The sequence below is a fragment of the Tympanuchus pallidicinctus genome, unplaced genomic scaffold (assembly GCF_026119805.1).
Source record: "Tympanuchus pallidicinctus isolate F22 unplaced genomic scaffold, pur_lepc_1.0 scaffold26, whole genome shotgun sequence".
Classification (NCBI taxonomy): domain Eukaryota; kingdom Metazoa; phylum Chordata; class Aves; order Galliformes; family Phasianidae; genus Tympanuchus; species Tympanuchus pallidicinctus.
In genome coordinates this window covers 5,035,538-5,052,430 of record NW_026294743.1, presented here as the reverse complement: position 1 = coordinate 5,052,430, position 16,893 = coordinate 5,035,538, and the positions used below count along the sequence as shown (strand labels likewise).

The following is a 16,893-nucleotide window of genomic DNA, read 5'->3' as shown; positions in this document are numbered from 1 at the left end:
GACAAAGTAAATAGTTTAATAACAAAGAGGTGGGACACCTTTCTGAGGGAGGAATCCTTTGGGGATCCCAAAAAGTCATGGTTCCATATCTCCCATACAAGACTCATGGCACATTTTCATGGCAGACTGAGCCCAATAGTAAAGCAGCAAGTCTTAATGTTGGAACCAGCTATAGCATGGATGACATGGACAGGGTGACGCAGCACTTTGCCTGTCAAGAGGGCAATTGCAGTGCCATTTCCAACAGGTGCTCAAGGTGGGCATTACTTTCCAAATCTGGCAACGCACTCGGGGGTGGTTTGATACCTTCCCCTGCATGCCAAGACATTTAGCAGATCTGCCCTCACCTCTCCATGCACCCTTCTTCCCTTGCACCCCTCACACACCTCTGTTCTCCCCGTCATTTTTTCAGGGATACGTGACAGTAGAGTGAGGTACAGAAATAGGAATGGCACAAATTGGTATTGATCAGCACAAAACCTCTGACATTTTAGCAAAAAAACAAAAACAAAACAATCAACCAGTAACACAAATAATAAATTCAAGCCAGTACAGAGTACATCCTCCCATTCAGCAAAATAAACAAGCAGAAATATTTCTGTTTTAAAGAAGAAAAATAGAGGCATGAGCAAGGTACATGGATCCAAAGCTCACTGTAAGCAAATGATCAGCTTAGGAGGACAGACTAGATGTTTCAAGCATACTCAAGTTTCTTTCCATTTAATGCCATCTCTAGGCTGAGATGATACCTACACAAAACCAATAAGAGATTCAGATCAGGAACCAACACCAGGTCTTTTGCTTCCAAGGCCACGGGGTGCAGCTTGAAAGACCGAGTACACGCACTTCCCCAGAGCTGAGCTGAGAGCTGCTGCCTCACAGCCAGTCACTTTGGCTACCTATTCCAAGAGGTAGAAGAGATATCAGGGCTGCTACAACTAGCAAGCTTTGCTGTAAAGGCCACCCGACCATCCAGAAGCAGGAAGAGAGAGAAGTGGGAATTGTGGTGTACCAGAAGAGACCACAGGTACAGCGCACAAGGATTGGTGTATTTACTAAAGGAGAAGGCAGTTTGAAAGCCAATACTAAGATGCATTATTTTCACATATTTTTCCCTAAAGAAACACAGCAGGGTCAAAATTTAATGATCCTCTTCACTCCTAGTCCTTACTTCTCAGAGAAATCTTTGCCATTAGTATGCCTGAATAAAGCTGGAAAAGAAGCTCTAAACTGAATATATAAATAAAGCGGGGTAGCATCACAGTTGCACATCATGCCCACCTCAGCAATCACTGTGCAAAGCCCTGTAGCTGACCCAGATACACAAGATCACGCTGTACTGCAGTATCAAATCTGAGCAGACCTGATATCAGTGCCACCTCAGGCCCATGCTCTCAGGTAAAGAAGCTGGAAAGAATCAGTTTATAACATATGTTTATTAATGATGGAGTAGGTCATGGCAAAGACCAGAATACAAGAGCTATAGCAAGCTGGCAGACCAGAATACAAGTGCTTTATTGCCAGAAAAAAACACTGAGTTACCAACTCAAGAAATACCACAGAACCGTGTGTTTGTAACACAGCTGTGCAAACTTTTTGCCAGATATTCTGCAGCCAGCTTGGTTATGTTTCTAAATCAATGTTAGTATAAATTAAATCTGTTGACTACCTGATTCAAGGTAGGAATACATGGTTTGAAGCCCTCTCAAAAAATACATTTTAGTGCTATCTTATGCTCCACAGACAAATGCTTCAACCATGGTGCTGCTGAATAAGTTAGCACTCACTCCAGCTTTAGAAAGTGCTTCTAACCAAAAACAGCAAACTTGCACTGTTTTCACAAATACCGTTTGAATTACTGAAGCACACTGTGTCAAACTTCAGAAACTATCTTTGTCCATTCTATCCATTCTCAAAATCTAGTTGCCATATGTTCTTCTGACTTAAATCCCAGTCTCGTTTCCTCTAAAATAAAATGGCACCTCAAAACTTAAGTGCAAAAAAGCCACTTGCTGCCAAATGTGAACATTCCCATTCCACAGCCTGCAATACTGAGGAGCATTACCCCATGCTGACAGTAACCACAGCAACAAAAAAATCCACTAATTAAAAAAAAAAAAAAAAAAAAGAGAAAGTACAGCAAAATAACCAAACAAGCCTGTAGTCAGCTCATTAAGAAGCTCAGAGATCCCAACTCACACCTGGAGGAGCACAGAGAGTGTTGCAGCTTGCAAGTTTCTGAGCAAAGCACGCTCAGGTTGTGGTTCCATTTGTCCCTCAGCATGAGTGCCTGTGGGAGGGATGCAGCACATTTGCACACAGCTGGCCCCCATGACAGATTTCAAGAAAGTTAAAGGCCACATGCAGGACTTCAGGGGTGAGGCACATAGCATGGCTTGCTTCTCAGTGACACTTCAGATTTACACTTGGTTCTTGATTCATCTGAAGACACAGAGAGAGGTGCGAACCCTCAGCATTGTGCTAAGTGAGAGTTTTGATCGTGCCTTTCCTATCCTTCCAATTCAAGAGGCAGTTCCCAATCTGTAGCAGGGTATCATCAAATTCACTGCTATCAACTACAGGCACCAAACTGAGGTAAAAACTGTAATGCCATTAGAAGATCACTTTATTGGTTTCCTAGTATTTTATCTGCTTTCCTAGGCACTCTCTCCAAATCAGGAAAAACAAGACCCAAGTCTATTCTCCATTAAATTACCTCTAACAACGTAGATTTCACCTTTTCAGTTCTCTGTCCTATGAACCAAACACAACAAAAGGTGTTAGCAAGCCAGTAAGTCACGTTTCTGATACACTGTGAATTCATAACTGCCACATGCTAGACACCGTTTTGGAGCAGAGCGAGTCAGAAAATTCAAGGAAGAAAGTATTTCTCACTTTTGAATGACATTTTTCATTCATTGAAGCTAAAACTTTTGACAGGAAACCTAACCATTTCAGTATGACATTTCTTTGGAAAAAAAGTCTTAGAGCCAAGACAAATTCTTGTCCAACCCAGACAGACCTCAGGACGGCCTATGGCTTAAAAACCACAGCATTATGCTCAGACATGGAAGACTGACATATTTGTTTTGTATAAAGCTGACCCAGGACTTGAACTTGCACTGAAGTTGTCGCTGGTTACTGCAGGGCAGCGTTTTCCTTTTGCATTTCATCTCAGAGTAAAATCTCAGTGCATTTCAAAATCAAGAGAAATCATTCTCAAGGTAGCTGCTTTTCTGAGTACAGCTCTAAGTGTGGATGCCTTGGAACTGGCCTGTGCGTTACCACCAAGATGGCGTTCAGTTAGGCTGCTTCTCTGCTTTTCTTCAAAGAAAATCAGCATCAAAAGGAAGGAATTCTGGGGAGACCTGAGCTGGGAAAATACTGACAATATCGCTACAAGTATTTTTCAAATCTGATGAGATTGAGACAGTGAAGGAAGTTTCTAAATGGTAATTAAAACTGAATTGAATCTCTATGCATTTTCAGATTCACCACCCCTAGCTACTGTTCAGTGCAAAGCTTCCCTTCCTACCTTATCTACAAAGTAAACGAAGGATCATGATAGCTTAAGCCCAAGTCACATCTACCTTTTGCTCTCTAGAACACAAGTCACAGGGGTGTCCACGGCCACAAAGAAATCTAGCATTAGCAAAACAGCCAGTCCCACCTGTGACTGTGAGGGGCTGAAATGCATTGCTGTGTTCTGCTGAGCTCTGCTCTATGGCCTGGAAATAAATTCTCTCCTTCTCAAGTCTGAAAGGGTCCCAGAGCCGGGGCACAGGTTCAGTCAATCAGGATATCCTCTGCGGTTTGGGTTTGACCCCAGGTGCTGCAGAACCATAGATCTTCTGATAATCTGCTCTGACACCACACCACCTCACACACATATTTTCGAGAGAAATGCACAGAGAAGATTGAGTAAGAAGGAAAAAAAAAAAGAGAAGAAAGAAAATAAAAGGTGGGGGGGAAAAAAAGAAAGAAATCGAAAGTGAGAACCTGGGGATAAGAAGAACAATGTCAATAAATCAGCTGAGGAACATTCCCAGAAGTTTACAGCTCATAGCTCAGCTTAATGACAAATTTTATAAGAACAAACAGTAAGTGCTAAGAGCTGTGACCACTGCAGACTGATCTTTCTATGAAACGACAAGCACACCACCAAAATATACCCCACAGATTCAGCTGAGGTCACAAGTACCAAATACACTGTCACCACATCCTGTGCTGTTTAGAGGCCATGACGAAATCATTCTCCTGCATGTACTTTAAATCTGAGTTTTACAAATGCTTGGTTTGAGGCGGCTGCCCTAGAAAAAAAAACTGCATTATGGGACCCGGTCAAGAAACATAAGTAAGAGGGTCTAGACAAATGCAAAAATTGCTGGTAAAGTTAGATTTGATCAATCACATCTTTACTGCCTTGTGTTAATTGTGAATTTTTGTTGTATTTTAATTTAAAAGAAGGAGAGTGGAGAACTCTCAATTCTTTCTCACGGTTTCCAAGAGAGGATTTGGTTTTCGCAAGCGCGATCGTATATATTCTGCAGAAATTTACAACCACGGGAATTTCAAGATCCTTCTCAAAAGTTCCCTTGTGCAATAATTTATTCACCATTTGCAATCTGTTAAGCAATTTTCCAAATGAACTGCTTCCAGATTTTGGCACTCCTAAAATCTAATCATCCATCGCACAGTCCACAGGGCCAAAGCTTGGAGGAATAAGTCACAAGTACATCTCGATACTGGAAAAAAAACAACCTCATATGGTACAGAAGGCAGCAAAGAGAACCCAGGACTTCACTGCAAGAGAAGAAAGCATACAAACTTAGTAAATACTGTGTATCAGCACTGACCTACATCTCCAAGCATTCACAGGTGACTGTGAACAAAGGCAACCCTGAATCCTGGGCAATGCAGCAGTAGGTTCTGACACACGCTTACTTGCCTTTTCATGTTAAAAGCAGTGCCTACAAGATATCCTGTCACACTGAAGGGATCAAATGCTTCTCAACACATCGGTGTGGGGGAAAATTACCACCTTACACCCATCAGTTACAAGAAATGGAGTAAAAGGAAGATGGAGAACATAAATAGAGACCACCTCCCAGCACAGAATCAAAGGTAGGAATATAGAGGCAGAAAGTATGGGATCATCACAGCACTTCTTGAGTCCATGCATCTGTAAAGGCTAACGTGGTTCTCAGCAATGACTGGTTTCAGAAACTAACTTTTATTATTTTGTTTATTGCACCAAGCATTCTCCTCTGCAGATCCCTGCATCTCTCTCTTCACTGCTCCCCAGCCTTACGTTCCAGACTGCAACTGCTGTCAGTGGGCTTGCAGTGCAGCCACTATTAAATTATGTGACTTCTCTTTATCTCCTTTTGATTGCAATTTTCCAGAGGAGAAATGAAAAAGCAGAGACTGGCTATTAGCAGCACTCTCTTCTGTTGCTGGGGTGCCAGTCGAAGGGCTTCTGTCTCCATTCTGATGCCCTGGTTCTGTACCTCTGACATCTGCAGAGATGCAGCAGCATGACATCAGGATAATAGAGTGAAGAATCAAGTCTGCATTTAAAGCCCATCTCACTTTCCATCACCTTGCAAGAGAAGAAAAGGGTTACTGCTGTGTCTAATTACTTGCTTTCTTCCTGGTGTTTGACTTCACAGGTTTGGATTATAATTGGTTACAGTTCATAAAAGGGGTCTTCTATGGCCAACTGACTTTGAAGGGTCAAACTGTGATGTAAGTGTGCAGGGAAGGGCAGGAGATTCTATTAACTTCTCAGATGTTTTCAGTAGCCCTTCCAGTAGGGTTTCCTAAAATGTGAATTAGCATAAATACTCTCTTGACTAAAACTTAAGACCTAGAAAGGAACCGACTGCACAGAAGAGCACTGTTCTCCTTAACATCTTATACCAGCCAACCTGGTGGCAGCCCTGGAGAGCCTAAGGCTAATTGTTACACTAGCAGTGTGATCTGTACTCTTTTAACAGAGATTTGAACTTGCCTGTAGTCATATCACGTACCCACTGGGGCTATGGTGAGCCAAACCTCACCAGAGTGCAGAAATTGTTTATATTCAGGCCCAAGTCCTAACTTGCTAAGCCAATGTCTTTTACAAAATAACTTCCTTTGAGGAGCAGAATCGATGCATCTGAAACTTGGACTGCTAACTAAGGAGACACTGGACATTCAAGCAGGATCCGGCGTCATTTCCAATGGAGTGGATTGCTCCCATTTGTTCCAAGGAAAACCACTGCAGGTATTAAGGATGACAGCAAAATCCGCAAAGGACTTTTGAGATTACAACACTAAGTATGAGGTACACTGGCTCTGCTTTGCTATACACATTTCCTTAACACTGAGCATTAAGAATTCTTAACCAAGAAATAAGCACAAAAAGAGGAAAACAGAGCTGCTAACGTGACAGGGAAAACAGGGCCTGAATTTTAAGAAATATATATCTAAAAAATAAATAATACAGACTTAAAACCTAAGATATAAATCATCCTCCTGTGACTTCTCACTCAGCTCTTTGATAAACCATCTCCGTATATCCCTCGAGTGTCTGTATCTAGTGTCTCTAGATTGCTCCCTTTGCAATCTCACTGAACAAAGTTTATGACCATTTCCGAGAGATGTATAAATAAACAGACCTGGCTTTTATTTTGCATCGTAACTTGACCATAAATCACATCCTTCTGGAGGACCTACAGGATCCAAAGGATCTGAGCTAGCTTTTCTTTCTCCTTGTAACAGTCAGTCCTGCTCATCCCTGCATGGGCCAGGCTTGTCCCTGGGAGCTCAGCACTGGAGGAAAGTCAGGTGCCTGAAAAACTCAGCAGCAGCTGAGCAGGATCTCTGAGGAATCTGTGCTCAGCATTTCATAGCCCAGAATGAGTGATGATCCCCAGACCTTTCACGGGTGGTGGGTGCTCACCTTTGGAGACAGTATCAATAACCTAGGGTATGGCAAGAAAAGTGTGCCTTAGCTTGGACCCATAATTAAAACAGCGTCTGCCGCTCTTCCACAGAAGAGTGTCTTTTAAAGAAAAATCTAGACTCAGAGAATTGAAACACAAATGTATCGTCACTACCGGGCTCTCAATCATGACTTTGATAAATGACTTCCATGCTCCCTACCAAGTGTCAGTATTTTGACATACTCTGTTTATCTCACTGGTCGGAAACTTACAAGTACTCTAGGAAGCTTGGAACCTTCTCCACTTGAGGCCCAAAACCTCAGATTTTATTTGTATTGCTTAGCTCACATTCAGCCAGGAGATGAAGGGAGCACCTCAGCTCTTTCACACGCTCCAGCTTTGTATTCTCTTCTGAGGCCTATTTGCTGGCAGTGCTTGCAGCCCTGTCAGTCACGGAGGTTATGATGAGAAGCAATAGTAAATCACAGTGCTTGCTTGAAGGCAAGGGAGCTATAACCACCAACCTGACATGAGATGCTAAAAATAAAACACCGGCTGGGAGTATCAATTCCATCGCATATGGAAATGAAGGGGAGTGGAGCAGAGCAGCACTTCCAGGCTCTCCCTCCAACCTGCATTATCTAGCACAGGATCTCAGCTCTAACTTCCTTTTAACTCTTCAGCACGGAAACATATCTCACTGCCAGACTTAAAATAAATGTAATAAGAAGGGTGTCAAGAGATAATTGCCTATTAAAAGTAGTTTTATCTATTACAGGAGGTTGTCCCGGAAGTCTGAAACTATTAAATCACTGAGCACCTGATTTATGAATAGGGTCGACTTTCTGCAGGCAGAATCACTTCTAACAAGAAAGGAGGCGTCTCCTGAAGTTTGCTGCACATTTCCCAGCCTGCAGAGCTATGGTCCTACAGAACCATTTCCCATAAAGCACCGAGAGCAGCAGGCAGAGCTGGCAGTAGCTGGAGTGGGATTTAGCAGTGCAAACAAGGCTTTCAGATGGGAAATGAGCTGACCAGGCCCTGTAGCTCAGAAAGTTAAACCAGCAGGGAGTAGCTACCAAGTAACAATAACGTCAATGCCAGGAAAGAGATTATGGTGCTTGCAACTGGATTCCCACTAAAAACACCTGTCACAGCACCCTTCCCATACTCCCACAAGAGCCCAAGCAATTGCAGGTAACGGGGCTGGGGTGAAAGCAGAGCACTGCCTTGCTCTGTATGCATTTATATTGTCTATACTGAGATCATGCGTTTCTGATTTATGGAACAGTAAATGGCAAAGCTACACCGTGAGTAATGCAAGGGAAAGGGCGGGCTCGTTTGCTATAGTTCTGAAAAAGAACCACGGGGGTTCAGAGCCTGTGACAAGCAGCCTGCATACCAAGCACGTCGCCCAGCTCCTGGTGTGGGTACAGGAGGGAACGCTGCCCCTCATCCGGCATCTGAACTTCTAATGAAGCATTGCTATTAGCATATTAATGACGCCTTACGGGAGCAACGGAAGACAAACGCTGAGGAGCACAGAGGGGTGGAGGAAGGAATTTATGTCTCCATGTGTGTCTCTGAAAAGAATCAGATTTTTCATACTTGTTGAATTCCCTGACATTTAATTTTGAGCAGGAGAGTTTCCACAATGCCAAAGATCATGAAGGAACAATTTGCTGCCGTATGTTACCATTGATATTTCGGCATGAATGGAAATTGTGCCGTTCGGTGATGAAAAGAGCAGCTACTTGTAATAAGCAGCACCATGGAAACTGAAATATCATTTACCAAGGCAGACTCTTTTGCTGAAGGAATCTGAAATGAGAAAAATGGCAACTGCAGGTGCCTTGCAGTATTAGAATTTTGAAGCTATAGAAGGGTTTAGATGAAATTAAAAGGAGAGCTCTTAACAATACCGCATTGCTAAGAAGGGGCTGTCCAGCAGACAGGTATTTTGCTATGCAGTAAGTAAGGAAACGAGGCTCCAGCTAAGGACAGCCCAGCAGACGGGCCCCAGATGTGGGACAGCACAATGAAACGACTCCACAAAATGTCCAAGTTCTGACACAGATGAGAAATCCATCCAAGTGTGAGCTGAAATGTGCCTTTGCTGAGTACAGTTACCGGAGGCAACTGATCAGACTTCAAATGGGAATATCTACTTTTCTATTTTTTTTTAGCTTTATTGCTTCTCACTAAAAATTCATAATAATTGAACTACAATCACATGCATAGGAGAAGAAAAGCATATGCATACAAAATCTTCAAAATCAATGGTGAAGCTGAATTTTCATTTTCTATGTCCAAACTGAGACTCTCAAGTCTAAGCCTTAAAGGCTTATATTTAAGGTGTAAGGTACTGAAGGTACGTAAAGTATAAAGTACATTAAGGTATTAAAACCGTTCTGAAAAACCAGCTCCTTCAAGGTATTTCGAATCAGACTGTGACATGAACTAGCCAGAATTATTCTTTTTCAATGATCTCAGACAGTATGGTCAGTGAGGCTTAGGATATATTTTTAAAATGGATCTTTGCAATTGCACACTGCCCAATGTACCTTCTGTCAATAAGATGCTACTCTTTCAAGCTAAGATTTTAAAACAAAGTGGCAATGATGTTTTCTTCAGACCTTTCTATGTGGTCTCTTAGTCTCACTCAATATCAACTCATTAAAAAGCTGTGTAATGGTGCCACCAGGAAGCCCTGTGCCCTTGTACTCCAGAGAACACTGGCCAGCCTCTCTAGCCTTCACACCTAAAAACAAGCCTACAAAAAACACCTTAGATCCACAAGAAGCTCATTCTGCAATGAAATTTCACTTAAGGAATTGCAATTTCATGATCTTTGTAGATAAACATTTACATTCATCTGCTCTTATTTAGCAGCTGTTTTTGTTGTTGCTGCTGTTGCTTTGTAGTAAGTGAATGTGAAAAAATAGAAGTGCTTGTCCTTCGTGATAAGATGAGCCAGATTCTTTTTTACTAAAATAATCCCAATGCAAGTGAAACCTCTTGTCATACTGGAGTGCTGCTATTCTCTACCCATTCTCATGACTTACGGTGGGAGTTTCTTCACTGCTGTTAGATCTTTTCAAATGATGATATCAACACTATCCTTCTAAGGGACACTTCATTCCATCATACTTCAAAAATTAAATACTGTTATTATATACTCTGCATTTTTTACACTGAAGAAAACATAATGACAAGGTGAAGATGCAAATAAGAGCACTTGCTCAAAAACAAGTGCTACAAGTGAATGAGGATTGACATAATAGACCACAGCAGTGCAACTTGTAAAATGCAGATTATTCACTTCACAGATCCTCTGAAGCCATTATAGTCTTATACAAATCCACTTAGTTTACAGTTCATGGATACAGGCTATGGTGTAATTTAAATGATTGAAAACCTTTATGGGATGTTAGTTAACCATTTCCTTCACTTAAATAATACATCAATGTCATTGCATATTTAAATTTCCAGTGCACACAAAGGCAAATATCAAAATATAGGCTACACAGGAAGCGACCCAAAATATCAGCAAACCCATAAGCATAGACAAAACAGCAACTATGTAGGGAAGAGGTACGCAGAGGAACATGAATCTCAACACTCACTGGGTAAGAGGAGCCTACAGCCTTCTCTGATGGAAATTCTGCCATCACAGAGTGGGAGAAGTTCATCTACAGGAAAGATGCACAAAGCCAAATGGTCTTGTTTCGATACAACTGCAGTATAACTTAAATACAAGTCAGCAATTCCACTGCTCATTAAAGTTGAAAAAATAAGTCAGCCCTATTAAATTTCTCATCCAAAGACGACAGCATAAACATTGGGTAAGTTGCTCTACTAGCTGATGTAAGTGAAATACACATCGTTTCTCACGTACGATTATACCATTGCTACTGATGCTTTGACTAGGCTGTTCTAAAGGATAAATACTCTTGATGACATGCTACATGGTAATTACAGACTGTGCAGTTCTGTAAGTCACTTCTCCTATACCTGGGGACAACAAAGAACATAATACCTTTGATATTTTTGTAGTTATTTTCTTTATTTGTGTTCTGTTCTGCAACTTGTGTTTTATACAAATGAAAAAATACACTTTCATTCAGTTGCTGGAATCAGCCTATAGACATTTAAGATGGTGCTCTTGTAAAAGGTTGCCATTAATGGCATACGAGAGGCTGCTACTGATTCTGACATAATGCTGAACATCAGCTTAGGGCTCCGCATGTTATCATTTCTGAGGCTCTGCACTAAGGGGAAAGAGGAACAAGGGGGGCACAAAGAAATTCTTCCAATTCTGCAACCAGGAAAAGCTGTATCAGGCACAGACCATTAAGCTGAATTAACCCAGCACTCTCTGCTGTACATAATTATACTTCGGTAGCAGGTGTTGGCTTGCTTTTGCAAATAACAGGAAAAACTGTTGTTTGTCCAGGTCACAGGTTTCTTCCTATCTGTGTGATCTACAGAGTAGTACTCAACAGCAAAAAGAGAGTTGGAGAGTTGCAAAATCACACTCTGTATCAAAGAGCAGGCTCCGAAACATGCCAAGTGCCCGTATGCTTTGTTACCTTATCCGGCTGCCAGCCTGAAGTGCAACCTGATAGCAGTTATCAGCTGGCACAATCGAGGTTTTCCTGCATTGCACTAGTAAACGAACATGCAGATCATCACAGCTGAATGAAAAACTGGTTCCCAAACAAGTAACTCTTAGATAGCCAAAGCACTTGTTGGTTTGGGCTGGAATGTTTGACGTTAACAAATCACATCACTATGCTATAGCTGACGCTGTAAGTCTATAGACTTAAGTTTATCTGATTCCTACTGAGACACTGTTTGATTTGGTCTCGTTAGCTGATGGGGTGAGTTTACTCACTTTCATATCTACCATAAATGCACTGCCCTCCCATCCTTTCTCTGGTGAACTCAGCCAGGCCACCAAGACAAACCTGCTTAAAAACCTCAAAAAAACAAAAAGGGCCAACAAAAGTCCACAGCCTTCACTAGCTTAAACATGAGTTGTGATCTCTCCAGTAAAACAGAATAGGTTTTACAGCTTAAGAGCTTTAAGACAGCATCAGTCTTGCAAGTGGTTTTTACTCCTGCAATGAATATTCTGCAGCAGCTCTGAGTTCCCATGTGCCATCATCCTCCTATACATGCACAGCTGTGCACGTCTGGGGCTGCACATCCCTCAGCAAGAGAGGAGATGTTCCAATAGGTTTGCGTGTATCTTGGGTGCCAAAGTAGGGAAAATGAAGGAAAACGCAAGCTAGTGGAAACTCAGAAGGCTACACTGTTTAGTTGTTACATTGCACGAGCCTGCTGTTAAAGCAGATTAGAATATTGCCAACTACCCAGGGAGATTGTGAATAAACATTTGTTTTACTTCTCTAGCAGGGCTGATTCACAGTAACAATGATTCACATAAACAAACAGAGAAGGCAAAAAGCAAAGCAAACACACCTTGCACTCAGCAGGTTATCACATCAGCACGCCAAGAGGGCCGCCAGGGCTTGGAGAAGGCAAACTGCAGCAATGTGACACGGGGCAACGCAAACACAGCACAGCCACAGCAACAGGCTGGGCAGCTGCCTCCCAGTGCTGGTGCAAATACAGACACACACCATGTTGTTACGCTCGGAGACACCAAAACTTTGTAAAACTCTTGGGAAAAGAGCAAAGCTCTTGGGGCTCTGTGCCACCCAAGAGCCCCCAGAAGGCAAGGAGAGGCCCAACAGCACCAGCTGAGCTCCTTGAGTTCTGCTTCCTCAAAAGATTTCAGCAGGGCATGAGAGGCCAGGCTGAGGGCTCGCCTCTTCAGCATCCACCACATATTTGCCCCAGGGGCAATAGCTTTACCTCTGCCCGGTCACAGCACATTACATCCTCAGCATCAAACTGACAGGGGAAGTCACTTGTTAAAGTCAGGATGTCACAATATCTTCACCCCCTCACAGAAGAGATTACTCCATGCTGATGCATTTGCAGGACTACAAATAATCTTCAGAAAATTTTTACTGTTTCCAAAATTCTGCGAGATTTCAGTCATTTCAAGTTGGGCTTTTGTCTTACGCCACAGAATCTATGTAAACATGAGCAAATCCAGCAAAGGAAGCATTTCCTTAATGTACCTGATGCAGAAAGATGGTCACATCACCCCTCTCGCGTCCCAGAGAAGCACAGTCATCACCAGCTGTGTCAGTATGGCCTTGACCTCCCCAAACACCTTCTACCCTCTTTTTTTCCTTCCATCCTCCAGTGATGTTAGCTGAATACTTCGCATTTCTCAAGCAGCTGACTACCTTTCCGATTCCATTGCTGAAACCATTTACAATATCTTTATTACATTCTTAAAACATAAAAGGGATTAGAATCGGATAGTACATGAGACAATTAGAAGAAAGTGAATAGAAATTGCACTATTAATTTCAATATAAATATCCACAGCTAAAAGACAGCACAGCAATACTGAACCCTACATCCATAGCATTCATCTTTGTTCTTCTTCCATTTTGCCCATCACCCTTCCTTAGGCATCCGTGCGCTCTAAGTTAGCTCTGACTGTTTGAAATGCTCACGCTAGGAAAATAAAGCAGAACAAATGAACAGAAAAGACAACTATGCTTTCCTTTATTATGACCTCAAAGCTTAAGCTGTCAAAGTTACGTCTCCCAGTCCTGAATATTTCCACAGCTGTCACCTCGACTTTTGTGTGAGTAGGAGCATTTCGTACCAGGAATATAAATGTTAGAAGAGGTAATTATACAAGTGACCTTGCCTTTCTTCATTCAATAGTGAATTATTAGTCTTCCCAACTGCAATTTTATGAGACATCCTTATTGCCTTAATTAATGATCAAGGTATATCTTTGAAGTCTTTACAGACACCACAGATTACATCAGTCTCTTTTCTCATTCACACTTCCTGACCTGTCACAGGTAGCTCTAATGAAGTGGAAGCAGAGGACAGAAAGACTGGAAGTCACTTGAATCAGTTCAAATGCTAAAGAGGTGTTTAGAAAGCAGCCATGAATTACACAGGTGCCAGGGCCTGAAAACTGCAGGCGAAGATCATTTTTCCTCTTCATGGCATGGAATTTCCCCAGAGGACTCAGCACTCATAAAAGCACCATAAAGATGGGCTGGGGAAAGAAACAGAAACACACAAGAGAAAAGGAAAAAGAAATAGCAGCGTTTGTTGAATGCATGTTACACACACTTTCCTAGGCATTATAGATGGTGATAGCACCCATGAGGTCAGTCCCTAACAAAATGTACAAAGAAAATGTGCACACTCTGGAAAGCAGTGCATGCATGCAGCAACTGCCTGTAGCTGCCTGCAGAGGTGCCCAGTGAAATGGGCAGCGTGTGTTATCCCTGCTACTGAAACCTTTTATCCCTCTGATCCCTATTCCAGAGTCTTCGTGTGTGTGGTGTCAACCACTGCAGGCTCACGTTGCATGGCACATCCTGTTTTCCAGGTGTGCTCCCTGTTTCCTCTCTGTTGACTGCTATCTGGAAGGCAACACTGCATCCCTAGGGCAAAGGACACCCAAGTGTGCTAGGAGAAATTTGCATTCAATAGCCTCAAACAGGGAAAACAAAAATTAAAGGGCTGAATTCACATTCCTCAGTTGTTATGAGATACTTACAGTAGCTACTCTGCTGAAGCACTTGAAAATTGCCGTGTCAAAGAAACAAACACCTGTGCTGCAAGACTATAGGGTAACTTACGTTACCTGATCTAAAAATCTAGTTCAGTACAATTGAAATTAAAAAAAAAAAACCAAAACACTTGGATTTTAATTTGGGTCTCCAATCTCAATTCCCTCCTGACCTTTTCCCTGTTTTAATTCAAGCTACCAACAATTACAGTCACAGTTTCCCTCCTTCACTCCAGGTGGTTGAAAACATTCTGGGCATTCAGTGACTCCCACCAAACCCCATCACAGACGGCTCCCAAGCATGGCTCACAAACACTCTGCAGCCCTTCAAACATTTGTACGTCTCATAGATTGCTTAATTGCATCCACCCTCAGAGAAGTAACAGCTTGTGAAGGCTAGGCCATCTACAGCAGGTCTCTTGGGGTGGTTGGAGAAGAGAGAGAAGCAAAAGCTGAAGGCAGAACTCAGCTCAACCTACCACAGCATCTGCTGCTCCAGCATGGACAATTTCTTCCAGATCCTTTCGCTTGTGACTCTAAAATCTCCACTCACTGACGTGCAGGACCGCACAGCAGTATGTCCCGAAGGAAGTCTGGCTGCTTTTATACAGGTGCATTATTCCTTATTGATTTACTGCCATTCCCACTAGGAATTAGGAAGCAATTGCAAGAAAATTTTCCAGACAGCAAAACTACTATTCCTAGGCTGACATCACAGCTGGCCAAGCGGCTTGTTCAGTCCCCCACACTCTGCAATTAGCTTCGAATCCAAGCTATCCAAACCATCAGCAAAAATTAGCTGGAATCAACTACAAATTAAGTAATAATTGCTCCTTCCTAACGACGAATTGTATTTATGAAGCATATCATGTCACAGCTAATGACTGCATTGCCTCCCACATAATATTTTGTCAAGCATTTCTTAGCCTGATGCTGTACCTGAGGCCTTTGGGTATTACACACTGGGAAGCTTGGCAGGAGCCAGGGGCTGAGCACTGCAGCACTGCACAGGCTGCCAGGCTGAGCCAAAGACACTGCACACCCAGCCCCAGACCTGAGCTTCGCTGAGAGACAGCACATAGCAGTACAGATGCTTTAGAAATCAGGAAAAAAACATCAACTTATCTGCCAATTAACTTCTTCCAAAGTAGATGCTTACTGAAAAAAAAAAAAAAAAAAAAAAAAAAAAAGATGATAAATAGGAACAAAGCGATGCAGAATATTTGGGTCCCACTCTAGGAGAATCTCCAGCTTGCAGCAAAAGGAGCATCAAAAAATTAGAGTAAAAAAGTGCAAAAATTTATTTCCAAACTGAGATTTCAGAAATCTGAACCCATCTGAAAAACATGCATCCAAGACTGAAATGCTTAGCTTCAGAAATGAATTATCAGCCTTACAGTAAGAAAATATAATGAATGAGTTGACGATGTGAAGCACGCAAGGAGTAAGCAGTTAATCAGCTTAGAGAAAGAGCAAAAGTAAAAGCAAGTTCATTTTATCAAGACCAATTTCATGCCGGTGAACGAGCTCCCCTATGATCTAATAATGATCTCTTTCTCCCTCACAAAAACACACAAATGCTACTGAATCACAGACTTAATTAAATTCTTTTTTTATATACTTCACAAGTAGCAAAACCCATTCTTGATTCTGTGGAAGTAGGATATTTGGTCTGGTAAATTGTTTTCTGCGTTCAGGAGATTCACTTCCCCCATTAAAGGTCCTTATAGGTCTGAAGGCTGCGAATCGATCATTTTACCCCTGACACAGGGCACAGTTAAACTCTGGAAAGGGAGGTTAGATGCACTGGTGTTTGGACAACTTGTCTTCTGAGATGCTTAGCAGAAAACTGATGGAATTTAGGCATTTTGCTGTGCTGTTAGGTGCAAAGAAAATTAGGAAGAGTAGGATTTCTTTAACAACGGCTTAGAAGTAGCTGGAGAGTTTCAAATAGAACATTCTCATTCTACGATGGAGAGTAAATATTCAAAGAGAAAAATAATTCAATACACAAGTAATGCACTGACCTGAGTTTCACTCTGAGGTAATCTGATGAATTCACATGAGCAAATGGGCTTTGCAAAATAGCTGAAAGATTAGCATTTGTCTCTCCCGATTATCTCCAGATGTAAATCCTATAATTTCTGCACTGAATATTTGGCACTGTGGCCTGACATGAACAAAACAACTTGCAAATGCATCTTTTATGAGTAAATGCAACTGAATAACACAAGAGAGGTTTCAGTCTGCAGGTAGAGAGCTGCTCGGCTTACATAA

At 42.1% G+C, this 16,893-nt stretch overlaps 1 protein-coding gene across 6 annotated transcripts in view; it reads right to left on the bottom strand.

Annotated features, from left to right (window-relative positions):
- SLC7A11 (solute carrier family 7 member 11) overlaps positions 1–16,893 on the bottom strand; it is a 109,660-nt gene that overhangs the window by 14,322 nt on the left and 78,445 nt on the right. The window lies entirely within an intron of this gene.